At 44.4% G+C, this 13540-nt stretch overlaps 1 long non-coding RNA gene across 1 annotated transcript; it reads right to left on the bottom strand.

The window, feature by feature from the left end:
• Positions 1-5: 5 nt before the first annotated feature.
• Positions 6-13223, bottom strand: LOC137352320 (uncharacterized). The gene is made up of 4 exons (XR_010969675.1): positions 13117-13223; positions 11367-11444; positions 3355-3409; positions 6-88 (listed from the first exon to the last, which is right to left on the bottom strand). It is a non-coding gene; the product is annotated as an uncharacterized lncRNA (long non-coding RNA).
• Positions 13224-13540: the final 317 nt, after the last annotated feature.

Here is a 13540-nt window from a genome sequence, read left to right as displayed (position 1 = left end):
GTAACATGAAAAGACAAATTGGAACAGTCCAGAATTCTCGGATATTGATCTACGCTCAATTTAAAGGAGCAGCTTCTTTGTGTAGGTCCTGAAATATTAAAGCGTACAAAAACAAAAAGTTAAAAATTCTCAATACTTTGCAAAGCTAAAATCAAACGTTGGCTGAAGAACCCCATCATCACAGATGCCAGCCTTCAGCCAATTCAATTCACTCCACATTATATGAAGAAACAGCTGAGCACACTGGACTCAGCAAAGGCTATTGGCCCTGACAACATCCTGGCTGTAGTGCTAAAGACTTGTACTCCAGAACAAGCCACACACCTAGCCAAGCTGTTCCAGGTACAGCTACAACACTGGCATCTACAATGTGGAAAATTTCCCAGGTTTGTCCTGTCCATAAAAAGCAGGACAAATCCAATCCAGCCAAGCACTGTCCCCATCAGTCTACTCTCAATTATCAGCAAAGTAATGGAACGTGTCTTCGACAGCACTATCAAGCGACATTTAGCAATAACCAGCTTACCGATGCTCAGTTTGGGTTCCGGCAAGGCCATTCCGCTCAAGACCTTATTACAGCCTTGTCCAAACATGGACAAAAGAGCTGAATTCCAGAGGTGAGGCAGAGTGACTACCCTTGACATCAAGGCAGCATTTGAAGTGTGGCATCAAGGAGGTCAAATAAAATTTGAAGCCAATGGGAATCGGGGAAAACTCTGCACTGGCTAGATTTATAACTAGCACACAGGAAGATAATTTTGGCTGTTGGAGGCCAATCATCTCAGCCCCAGACATCACTGAAGGAGTCCCTCAGGGTAGTGTCCTAGGCCCAACTATCTTCAGCTGCTTCATCAATGACCTTCCCTCCATTGTAAAGTCAGAAGTAGGGATATTCGCAAATTATCTTTCTTTTATTATTATTTGTTCATGGGATGTGAGCGTTGCTGGCAAGTCCAGCATTTGAGTTCACAGTGTTTAGTTCCATCAGATAATAAGGCAGTCCATACCCACATGCAGCAAGGCCTAAACAACATTCAGGTTTAAGCTGATAAGTGACAAGTAACATTCGCACATTCAAGTGTCAGGCAATGACTATCTACAACAAGAAAGAACCTAATCATCTCCCCTTGACATTCAACAGCATTACTGTTGCTGTATGGCTCACATCAACATCCTGGGGGTCATCATTGGCCAGAAACTTAACTGGACCAACCGCATAAATACTGTGTTGACAAGAGCAGGTTATATTCTAAGAATTCTGCAGTGAGTAACTCGCCTTCCAGCTCCCCAAAGCCTTTCCACCATCAACAAGGCACACGTCAGGAATGTGATGGTATACTCTCCACTTACCTGGATGAGTATTGTTCCAACAACAGTGTACAGTGGCAGCAGTGTGTACCATCTACAAGATGCACTGCAGCAACTTGCCAAACGTCCTTCGACAGCACCTTCCAAATCTCTACAACCTAGAAGAACAAGGCCAGCAGCTGCATGGGAACACCATCAACTGCAAGCTCCTCTCCAAGCTGCACACCATCCTGACTTGGAACTATATCGCTGTTGCTTTACTGTTGCTGGTTCAAAATCCTGGAACTCTTTTCCTAACAGCACTGTGGGTGTAGCTACACCACATGGACTGCAGCGGTTCAAGAAGGCGGCTCACCACCACCTTCTCAAGGGCAATTAGGGATGGGCAATAAATGCTGACATTGCCAGCGATACCCACATCCCATGAATGAATAAAAAATACTAGTTCAAACTTATATCCTAGGATCCCTAGATTCTATATTATTGCACAGTAACACAGCATTAAGAACATTACACTAAATGGCATCTGTTGCTGAGTGAAATAGGGGTGGGGGGAATGGGGGTGGTGGTGCAGGAATGTGTTTTCCACTGGCTGTACCAAGCGGAATTGGAGCAGTACACCTTAAACATTGCGTGTATAAAATTACTGTCCTGTTCCTGCTTCCAATCTAGCCATGGCCACTTAGAAATGGATATCCTGTTAGGCAGCCAAAACCACTTATTTCAGTTAGTAGGACTCTTTAAATATTCAGATATAAGGTCCTATGATGTACATAAGAACCCTTGCAATTTTGGGAGACAACTGGGTGCAGCATGCACCTTGCACTCTCTGCCCAATTTTACCTAGTAATACAGTCAATGAAGTAAGTTGCAAAATGATTTTGTGGGGCCAGGAGGAGCAGGAATGCTCATCCACCTTCACAAGAATAGTGTGGGCTGCTGTTGTGCCAGCCTCCAACCTTCTACCACCTACTCCCCCTCCCCCCCCCACCTCCACCCCCACCCAGCTAATCCCTGTGATCAACCACCCCAGCACTTCGCTTGCTGTTGGCTGGGGCAGCCTCCAGGCCACCCGATTAATGTCTGCAGTTGTTTAGTATCATGGTAATGAACATCGGTCGTAAAAATGGACTGAGTTACCTGCGGGCACTATAATGCAGCCAGCTGGTAAACTCCACCCATCGGCCACTCTATAGTTAAAATCTGTACGTGGACATCAAGATTTTACGTACTCCTAATGATGTTAATTTGACTGACATTCAATGTAATGTTTAATTCAAGTTAAGTGAAAGGAAAATAAATCTCTATAAGTAAATACTTTAAATACTGCTCCATCAACACAAAGTTAGCATGGTATTTATTTATACAGGCTGGTTATCTGAAATTTAAAAATCTACAGAAGAATTTAGACATTACACAGACACACTTTGGCACACAGATGCGATGACCATAATTTATTACTTTAATTAAAGTTTAGTTGACCTCCATCCCTAGCCAGTGTCAATTTAGGAATACCTCCAGCTTGACTTCAATGATCCCTCTGCTTTCTATTAATGTCCAATGTTAGATTGTCTAGCCATAGTAAATACATTGCTAGTTTCATGACTTATATTGCTTGAAAGGGGCAGCTGAATGTACCCTTTTCTGGGATACAGAGTGTAGACATCCAAGTCATTCACTTGGAAGCAAATGAGCAAAATTAATAAAGGTTTCCTTCTATGTGGATTAAATTTTTTTAGGAAAAGACCAAATGAGCACAATCCTTTTTCATAGGTTACAACCTCTCATACTCTATCCACTTATGTTGGACTTTACGAGGTGGGATTTCCATATATGTTCTCCTGACAGTCTGCTATAAACTCATCAGAAAGTCTATGGAAAACTTGGGGAAATGCCTTAAATAGCATTATAATAACTAATTTGTTTTGATTTGTTTATAAAACATTGAATTTACTGACATGAAGAGAACATGGAGTCATTGTAGGTTTTACCACAGTATTTTAATCACTAGACAATATAAAAGTGCAGATGCATCTTATTTCTTACCCCCTATTACTTTCTTGTCTTTTCCAAGCTTTGCTTCACATGAATAAGTTGAGGCCTACAAATAAGACATATGACAAACAATTTAAGAATGAAAGGATTGGTTTTCAATGAAAAGTTTGACATTTTTCTTATAGCTTTTTTGTGGCTCCAAGCACAATGTATTAGAGCTACAATTCTTCATCTTAATCTCAATAGATAGGCACCAATGTCACATTCACTAATTGACCAATCAGATAAACCTTCTAGATACATGCAACCTACTCAAAATGAACTCATTCAGGATGGTTGATGAGTGTCTTGAGGTAACCATTTAAATGCCATTTAAAGATTATCTGAAAGAGGTTCTCAGACAGGTCAAAAGTTAAGTATAACATAAGGCAATATGTATACAGAAGTATACCATAAAACATACATTATGTTCAAAATATAATGCATAATTCCTTCTTCAGAGGACTTGACGCATGTGAAAGCAGCAGGGAGAAGAAAATCCCAAAAAGTGTGGGTGCGAGAACACAGCCCTGTTTCACGCCACTCAGGATAGGAAAGGGGTCTGATGAGGAGCCACCATGTTGAATTGTGCCTTTCATATTGTCATGGAATGAGGTGATGATACTTAGTAGCTTTGGTGGGCATCCAATCTTTTCTAGTAGTCTGAAGAGACCACATCTGCTGACGAGGTCAAAGGCTTTGGTGAGATCAGTGAAAGCAATGTAGAGGGGCATCTGTTGTTCACGGCATTTCTCCTGTATCTGACGAAGGGAGAACAGCATGTCAACGGTCGATCCCTTTGCACGAAAGCCACACTGTGCCTCAGGGTGGACGCGCTCTGCCAGCTTCTGGAGCCTGTTTAGAGCGACTCGAGCAAAGACTTTCCCCACTATGCTGAGCAGGGAGATTCCACGGTAGTTGTTGCAGTCACCGCGGTCACCTTTGTTTTTATAGAGGGTGATGATATTGGCATCGCGCATGTCCTGGAATACTGCTCCCTCGTCCCAGCACAGGCATAGCAGTTCATGTAGTGCTGAGAGTATAGCAGGCTTGGCACTCTTGATTATTTCAGGGGTAATGCTGTCCTTCCCAGGGGCTTTTCCGCTGGCTAGAGAATCAATGGCATCACTGAGTTCCGATTTGGTTGGCTGCATGTCCAGCTCATCCATGACTGGTAGAGGCTGGGCTGCAGTGAGGGCGGTCTCAGTGACAACATTCTCCCTGGAGTACAGTTCTAGGTAGTGCTCAACCCAGCGGTCCATTTGTTTGCATTGGTCAGTGATTATGTCCCCTGATTTAGATTTGAAGGGGGCGATCTTCTTGATGGTTGGCCCAAGAGCTCTCTTAATGCCATCATACATTCCTCTGATGTTTCCGGTGTCTGAGGCCAGCTGAATATGACTGCATAGGTGTTGCCAATAGTCGTTTGCGCAGCGCCTGACTGTTCTTTGTGCAGTGCTTCTGGCTGCTTTAAGTGCTGCGGATGTTAAATCGCTGGGGGCTTTCTTGTCGTTCAACAGTGCAATGCGCTGAGCGGCTATGACAGGTTCCAGCTCTTCATTATGAGATTGAAACCAGTCTGCATTTCTCTTCGCACTTTTGCCGTAGGTGGTCAAAGCTGACTCATAGATGGTGTCTCTGATGTGGGCCCACTTGGTCTCAGCATCCCCTGTGGGAGTGTTTTGAAGGGCTGTTACAAGTGAATTTAGAAATTTTTGTAACAGCTGTGGATGAGAAATTCTGCTCGTGTTGATGCGCGGGTGGTCCTTCTGTTTGGAATGATGCAACTTCTTTGGTCTGAGTCTAACCTTGCTGCACACCAGGCAGTGGTGTGTGTCGCAGTCCGCACTGTGGAAGCTGCGTGTGATTTGAACACTGTTCAAGGCGGCTCGCCTTGTGACAATGAGGTCTAGCTAGTGCCAACGATGTGATCTTGGGTGCCTCCATGAAACCTGATGACAGGGTTTAGTGTGAAAGAACGAGTTGGTGATGCAGAGGTTATGATAGGTACACAACTCAAGCAGTCTCTGCCCGTTCTCATTCATCCTTCCAACGCCATAGCGCCCAAGGCAGGAGGGCCATGAGGTATGGTCGGCCCCAACCCTTGCATTAAAGTCCCCCAGCAGGAATCGGTGTTCGGTGTTGGGGATGCTGCTAATGATGTTATGGAGTTCCTCGTAGAACTGATCTTTAGCTTCAGGTGGGGAGCAGAGTGTTGGAGCATAGATGCTGAGTAGGTGTACTAGACCAGAGGTGGTGGGCAGTCAGATGGACAGCGTGCGTTCCGAGCCATTTGAGGGAGGCTCTATCATGCTAAGCAAGGAGTTTCTGATGGCGAAGCCCACTCCATGCTGTCTTGGTTCTTCAGGATCCCTGCCCTGCCAGAAGGTGGTGTAGTCTTGCTCTGCTCGAGATCCACTCGCAGGGAGGTGAGTCTCCACCAAAGCTACTAAGTATCATCACCTCATTCCATGACAATATGAAAGGCACAATTCAACATGTTGGCTCCTCATCAAAGCCCTTTCCTATCCTGAGTGGCGTGAAACAGGGCTGTGTTCTCGCACCCACACTTTTTGGGACTTTCTTCTCCCTGCTGCTTTCACATGCGTTCAAGTCCTCTGAAGAAGGAATTTTCCTCCACACAAGATCAGGGGGCAGGTTGTTCAACCTTGCCCTTCTAAGAGCGAAGTCCAAAGTACGGAAAGTCCTCATCAGTGAACTCCTCTTTGCTGACGATGCTGCTTTAACATCTCACACTGAAGAGTGCCTGCAGAGTCTCATCGACAGGTTTGCGGCTGCCTGCAATGAATTTGGCCTAACCATCAGCCTCAAGAAAACGAACATCATGGGGCAGGACGACAGAAATGCTCCATCCATCAATATTGGCGACCACGCTCTGGAAGTGGTTCAAGAGTTCACCTACCTAGGCTCAACTATCACCAGTAACCTGTCTCCAGATGCAGAAATCAACAAGCGCATGGGAAAGGCTTCCACTGCTATGTCCAGACTGGCCAAGAGAGTGTGGGAAAATGGCACACTGACACGGAACACAAAAGTCCGAGTGTATCAGGCCTGTGTCCTCAGTACCTTGCTCTATGGCAGCGAGGCCTGGACAACGTATGTCAGCCAAGAGCGACGTCTCAATTCATTCCATCTGTGCTGCCTCCGGAGAATACTTGGCATCAGGTGGCAGGACCGTATCTCCAACACAGAAGTCCTCGAGGTGGCCAACATCCCCAGCTTATACACACTACTGAGTCAGCGGCGCTTGAGATGGCTTGGCCATGTGAGCCGCATGGAAGATAGCAGGATCCCCAAAGACACATTGTACATCAGACCCATCGGTCGTCCATGTCTCCGCTTTAAAGATGTCTGCAAACGCGACATGAAATCCTGTGACATTGATCACAAGTTGTGGGAGTCAATTGCCAGCGTTCGCCAGAGCTGGCGGGCAGCCATAAAGCCAGGGCTAAAATGTGGCGAGTCGAAGAGACTTAGTGGTTGGCAGGAAAAAAGACAGAGGCGCAAGGGGAGAGCCAACTGTGTAACAGCCCCGACAAACAAATTTCTCTGCAGCACCTGTGGAAGAGCCTGTCACTCTAGAATTGGCCTTTATAGCCACTCCAGGCGCTGCTTCACAAACCACTGACCACCTCCAGGCGCGTATCCATTGTCTCTCGAGATAAGGAGGCCAAAGAAGAAGAAGAAATGTATAATGAAACATATTCAATACAAGAAATGTTCACAGTTTACAGTGAAATGCACACACAATACAGTCAGATTAATTATTGTACAAGCGGTAGCAGGAGATTCCGAGAGTCTGCAATTTTGCTAATTTCTCCAATGTTTCCAGTCACTAATAGAAGCATAGATACAATTACATTTAGATCCTTAATCAATAACCTAACTGCAATTCAGTAAACCTCTTCCAGAATTCCTTCACTTAGCCAACCATAATGAAACTAGTCCCTTCATATGATCAATCAGATTTCACTCCATTTCAATTTCTATGCATTTTCATTATAATGTCCCTCAATCTCTGCAAATTCTCCTGTCTGCCAACTTCAGAAAGAGTTTTGGATTACAATTGTTTGTCTTAATCCCATTGTGGTATTTCACTACCGTGAGTCTGATTCCCCTTTGCGTTCAACTGATATTCTTCCTACTCATGGTTGTTGACCAGGGTTGTCCCAACATACAGCCTGCGGGCCAGGATCTAGCCTGCGGATGTAGTTCATAGAAGAGAACTTTTCCATTGTCTTCTTCTTCCAGACTAGCTTTTGAAAAAAATATTGCAAGCCAGTTTCCCAGCTGACAGGTGCTGCATGACAGCGGTTTCCCAACTTCGGACAGGTTCGGGGTTTTCCGACTATTTTTTAAAAGGCTTATGGAAAACCCTGACTCTGTACGAAGTTCAGAAACCATTGTTCCCGACGTCAGAACCTGTCAGCTGGGAAACTCAGCGTGATTTTTTTTTAAAACTGACCAACCACAAAGCTGCTGTGCTGAGAGCTCCCACTCCCTGTAACTATCAGAGAGAGAGGGGGGGGGGAGAACAGAGAGAGAGAGAGGGGCAAACAGAGATGGGGGAATAGAGAGAGAGGAGGGGACAGAGAGAGAGAGGGGGACAGAGAGAGGAGGGGACAGAGAGAGAGGGGGACAGAGAGAGATGGGGACAGAGAGAGATGGGGACAGAGAGAGAGGGGGACAGAGAGAGAGGGGGACAGAGAAGGGGGGGGGGACATGAGAAAGAGAGAGGGGGGAGAGAGAAGAAGGGACAGAGCTGGGGAAACAGAGAGATGGAGGATAGAGAGAGAGAGAGGGGGGAGAACAGAGAGAGAGAGGGGACAGACAGAGAGGGGGGAACAGAGAGAGTGGAGGGGGACAGAGAGAGGGGGAGAGAGAGAGAGAGAGGGGGACAGAGAGAGAGGAGGGGACAGAGATGGGGAAACAGAGAGATGGGGATAGAGAGGGGGGGAACAGAGAGATAAAGAGGGAGAGGAACAGAGAGGGACAGAGAGAGAGAGAGGGGGCAGTGAGAGAGAGGGGTCAGAGAGAGAGAGTGAGGGGACAGAGTGAGAGGACAGAGTGAGAGAGAGGAGGATAGAGGGAGAAAGAGGGGAGACACAGAGAGTGAGGATGACACGGGGGGGAACAACACAGTGAGGTGGGGGGGGAATAACACATTGAGGGGGGAACACCGGGAGAGAGAGAGTCAGAGAGAGAGAGGGAGAGAGGGTGATCAAGAGCACTCCTGACAGATGGACATCCGCATCGCTACAAGTGTGGGCGCAAACACTGACTACTTGGGCAAGCAAAAAAATGCCAGGTATCTCACTAAATCAGTGTCCAACATAGTGATGAGAAAGTAAGTCAATAAATTAATCTTCTCATTTAAAGCTTCTTCACAAAAATGCACATTTGTTGTTGTTTTGACATATAGTAAGATAAATTTTTAATGCCTTTATCTTTCCAAAATTGTCTCACTGCCCTCCCCCCCCCCCCCCACAATGTAAGACAAAAATTGTAATGTGGCCCCCCATGCAAAAAGGTTGGACAACCTTGTTGTAGACTGTCAAACTCAAACAAGTTCATGGAATCTTTGTACATAGCAACTTAAGGGAGCACCAGATTTTGTTTCTCACTCCATTTTAAAAAATAAAACTCTGACTAAATCTTATTATGATTACTGCTTCTAAATATCCTCCAAGGCATTCAATCAAATTGGCTAATGTGGTATTATGGAAAACTTGCCAACTAAAATGTTTTTGGGAAACAGCTCTGGGGGACACCAGTCACACTACACTGTAACAGGCATCTCCTTTGTGTTGTAGATGTTTCCTTCTACCTCAGCTCAGCAGGCTCCTGTCAAAGGTGGGGAGCCCACCAGAAATATGTTAGACTGCTCTGTAGAAAATCAGCCAGGATCACGAGTGCTGCAGTAGGATGGGAATAAAGCCCATCCCAGTGACTATAATGCCATAATTCCACCAAGGCAGAAAATACCAGCCCTGGATATTTATGAGAAAGAAAAATGTTGTCCATGATTTTGTGTGGCCGCCAGAGGCGGGGGGCACAGAGTATTGTGACAGGTGTCGGGGGGCAGGAGTCGACAGGCCTGTCGCCAGGCGATCTTCCCAGGGGCAGGATAGGCTGATGACAGCCTTCCTTCCCAGGGGCCAATTGAGGCCCTTAAGTAGCCTATTAATGGCCAATTAAGGGCCTTTTCCCATCATTGCTAGGATCTTACCAGCAGCTGGTGGGGTGCCCCCATCATGTGGGCAGGATACTTTGTAACACAAGGCAGCCTCCCTGTGGGCTAGGGGAGGGGGGGGGCCTCCTCCATGGGCAATCTGTGGCCCACGAGGACCTGTGCCGGGAACCAGTTTACCCCTGGGACCCCCCCTCTCCCCCTGGACTACATGACCACCTCCCCAGCCCCCGTCGCCTGGGTCTTCTGGACTGGCCCCAGCAACCCCGCCTCACTCACTTTGGGTCCGGGGTTCCAGCACTGGACTTTTGCCTGAGGCCTCTGCAGTACCTGCAGTGGCCACTGGTCCTGGTGGCGCTGCCGATACAGCTGAACTGCTGGCCCTGTGATTAGCTGGCAACTCTTGGAGACGGGATCCCTGTCTTTAAAGGAACAGGTATCCCAGGTCCTAAAACTGATTTAAGAAGACCGGAGGACCAGAGGGGGGCATGGAAAGGCAGACGTGGGCTTTCCCCTGCCTTTTCAGCCCAGTGCCAGGAGCCCGCCTCCAACACAAAACCCAGCCGGTCAAGGTAATGTTTTGGAATAACATTTTAAGCAATTTATTTGTTTAATTTCTGCCTTTATGGGTAGATTTTCAGCATTTTTCATAGTTACATGGTTCTGATTTATTGTGGTGATCATTTTGTATTGTTTTTAGTGATTTGGTTGGTTCAGTTTGGGTTTTTATTGTTGGTAGAATTTGTTCACTGGTCATTGCCATACAGTTTTGATTCATTACTATTACACAAACATGAAATTTGAAACAATCAATAAAATGCAACTCCAGAGCATGATGCCAGAATGTAATATAGGCAGTGTGCACCGGAAGTCTAATACTATTTCCATTATTTTCTTCCATTTCTCCCTTGCTCTTTCGCCAAAACTACGGCGAAAAAGCAGGAGAATTCGCGAGGTCTCTAACCGACAAATCACTGATTTCATTGAGATTTCTGAGTGTTTTTTGGATCCAGTAGGACTCCCCCTTCTTATGGGTAGAGACACAATTACACTGTGGAATATTGAGGGAATGCGTGATTCAAACTGAATCCTATTCACCAATCTCAGAAGAGCAGTTCCACAGCAAAGCAATGGATCCTGGAAATGTTTTGCAAGTTCTTTCACCTCTCACCAAAAGCAGTTTAGGGATCGGCATGCTAAACACTTCATGCCTGCCACTCTACTAGTGGCAAAGTGGTGCAGTGTGAAGTCTGCTTCCTTCAATTAATATGGTTCATTAAGGCCTCCTATCCAGTCCACCAGTATTTTCGATTTCCATGGAGATGGGTTCCTATCACTGTTTATTACCTGTGTTTTTGGGTGGGCTACAGGCACAGAGCTTTGGCTGAATGTATTTTCACACAGTTGAGAACAAGTCACAAATAAATCAAATATTAAACAAAGAGAATGCTGAAAGTCAGGAATACATTTCTGATAAAGGGTCACACCTGAGACAATGGCCCTGAATTTCCTCAGAATTTCTGCCATTAAACTGATGTAACTTCTTCATATGGGTTGTGGTGGTGCAGTGGCAGAAGTTCTGCGGAAATTCAGGGTCAGTAAATTTTTCAGATGCTGATCAACCTGCTGTGCACTTACAATATTTTCTCATTCCATCATAAAGAACTGTCATTGTGTTAATGGTAATATATAATTAATAACTGAATAAACTATTCTATGTAAAATGTTCCTTCAATGTTAGTGTCATGATACGCTTATAACAGTTGTATTTGATCTAGGTATTTAACATGAAGTACAAAGAACAGTCACTCACTTTTGCCAGGGACTGTGAACTTGAAAGAGAAAAAAGCACAATCACAAGAAGTGTCACATCCATGATTCTGATATTTTCCTGGAAGAAAGTTTAAAAAAAACTGAAAGATTAAACTAAATAGTGAAAATGTGAATTTGGCTAGGAATTTGGTTTGGCTACTCCTAACTAGGTCACCAGTCAAGAGTGGTTGGTAATTTTCTCATTCACAGCCAGCTGACAAGTAATGAGCTGGTATGGCAAGTGAGACCCGATGCAACAGCCCAACATCCAACGGATGTGGGCCACTTGACAGTCCATGCTTGGATTGTGGCCTGAACCCCAAAGGGGTAAATAATTTACAGAAGGATTCCCCCAACCCCAACCTTGTGGCAAGGGTACCTTGAAATTAAGTGACCTCCCCCTTGACTATGCCAATTTTAGGAGGGTCAGCACCAGAGGTCACAAGTGGATGCTCATGCTGGGATGGACAGCTCACAGGTTTTCAGGGTCACGATATCTCAAAAACATTGTCTTACGTGGTTGCTGGAAATATAGAAGCATGTGGAAAAATTGTACTGGGATACCAATGAACAAGTCACAGAATAGCATAGTTTACCTAATATATGCTCCAAATACCTGTGCTGAGCAAATGATAGTTAATTCTCTGTTTAAATTCTGAAAGGAAGGAACTTAGTTCCAGGAAATTACAGTATATTTGAAGAGAGTTCTAGTAAAGAAAAAATTGCTCGAGTATATATATTTTTACTCATTCTTGGGGTGTGAGCAGTGCTGGCAAGACCAACATTTATTGCCAGTCCCTGACTGCCCTGAGATGGTGGTGGTGGGACAGCTGAGTGGCTTTCTAGGTCACTTCAGAGGGCACTTTCAGTGAACCACATTGGTGTGGTCCTGTAGTCACAAATAGGTCAGACCAGGTAAGGGTACCAGGTTTCCATCCATAAATGTCATTCATGAACCAGTTGTGTTTTTACAATGATTCAATTGCGTCATGTTCACTTTTTTTTTTACTGTTACCAGATTTTAATTTCTTCTTTTTTGAACCAAATTCAAATTTTCAAACTGCCGTTGTGAAATTTGAACTCACATTCTCTGGAATATTCATCTGGGTAACTAGTCAAGTAAAATAGCCACTATGTTACCATGCACCTGATGTATCGGACCTTTCATGTCCTCAGGTTGTCCCAGCCAATAAGTTGCTTTAAAGTGCATTCAGTGATGTTATTTAGGCAAACACAGCTGTCAATTTGCACACAGCAGGATCAACTAATATCAAATGAAATGAATGACCAGTGTTTTTGCTTGTATTGTTTAAGGGGTAAGCGTTGGCTAGGACACTTGCATAAGGAGATATGGAAACAGAGTCCACCCAATAAAGCCCCTTCTGACTGAATGAATCCTGCTTAAGGACTGATTTTTGTTACAAATATTTATTATACATCACCAAAGAATAATAGAATAATTTGATAATTTTAACTGTGCAAAACAGATTAATTGTTGAAGTTAGGCATGATAAAACCATTGTACATAATTTGAGGTGCTGGAAATTTTTCTTTGGGGAACCTGTAGAATTTGATACAGGGGAATTTGTATTTTTAAAGCCACAAAGCAATCAGGTTGTGAGCTTTCTTCAATCATATTTCGATGGCACTAGTTATTTGGATTAAGAAACCATCTCCCTATGTCATTTCTTAGTATCTTAGAAAAATTAAACAGACATTAAAACAAAACCAATGGAATAATTTATACTCACCATTTCCCCAGAGATTTCAGGTCCTTTTGTTAAAATTTAGTTAAAACAGGACAGTAGATCCATGATTTTTATTTAACTGCTTGATGTTAGCAATGTTTTCTAACTCTCTTCTTTCCAAATATAATTGATGATGTCTGAACTGATGGTCTGATTATCTGAGCCAATGACTAAATGTGCTTATCTGTCAGAATAATCTCAAGCAAATCAAACATGCTACCAGAGGCTACGCAAGGAATTGCAAATATATTTGCATTTTGATCAAAGATTTGCAAATTCTTGTTCCACGAGAGGGAAATTTCAACCTACCAGCATAATTTGTTAATTCTAAGGGGTAACAATTGGACCTTGTTATGAACTGTACCCAAGGAGCCCTGACTTATGTAAATGAGGGCCCTAACACATGTTTTAAGACCCGTCAGGAAAT

This window comes from Heterodontus francisci, chromosome 3 (genome assembly GCF_036365525.1).
Source record: "Heterodontus francisci isolate sHetFra1 chromosome 3, sHetFra1.hap1, whole genome shotgun sequence".
NCBI classification, from domain to species: domain Eukaryota; kingdom Metazoa; phylum Chordata; class Chondrichthyes; order Heterodontiformes; family Heterodontidae; genus Heterodontus; species Heterodontus francisci.
This window is presented reverse-complemented; position numbering and strand designations above follow the sequence as displayed.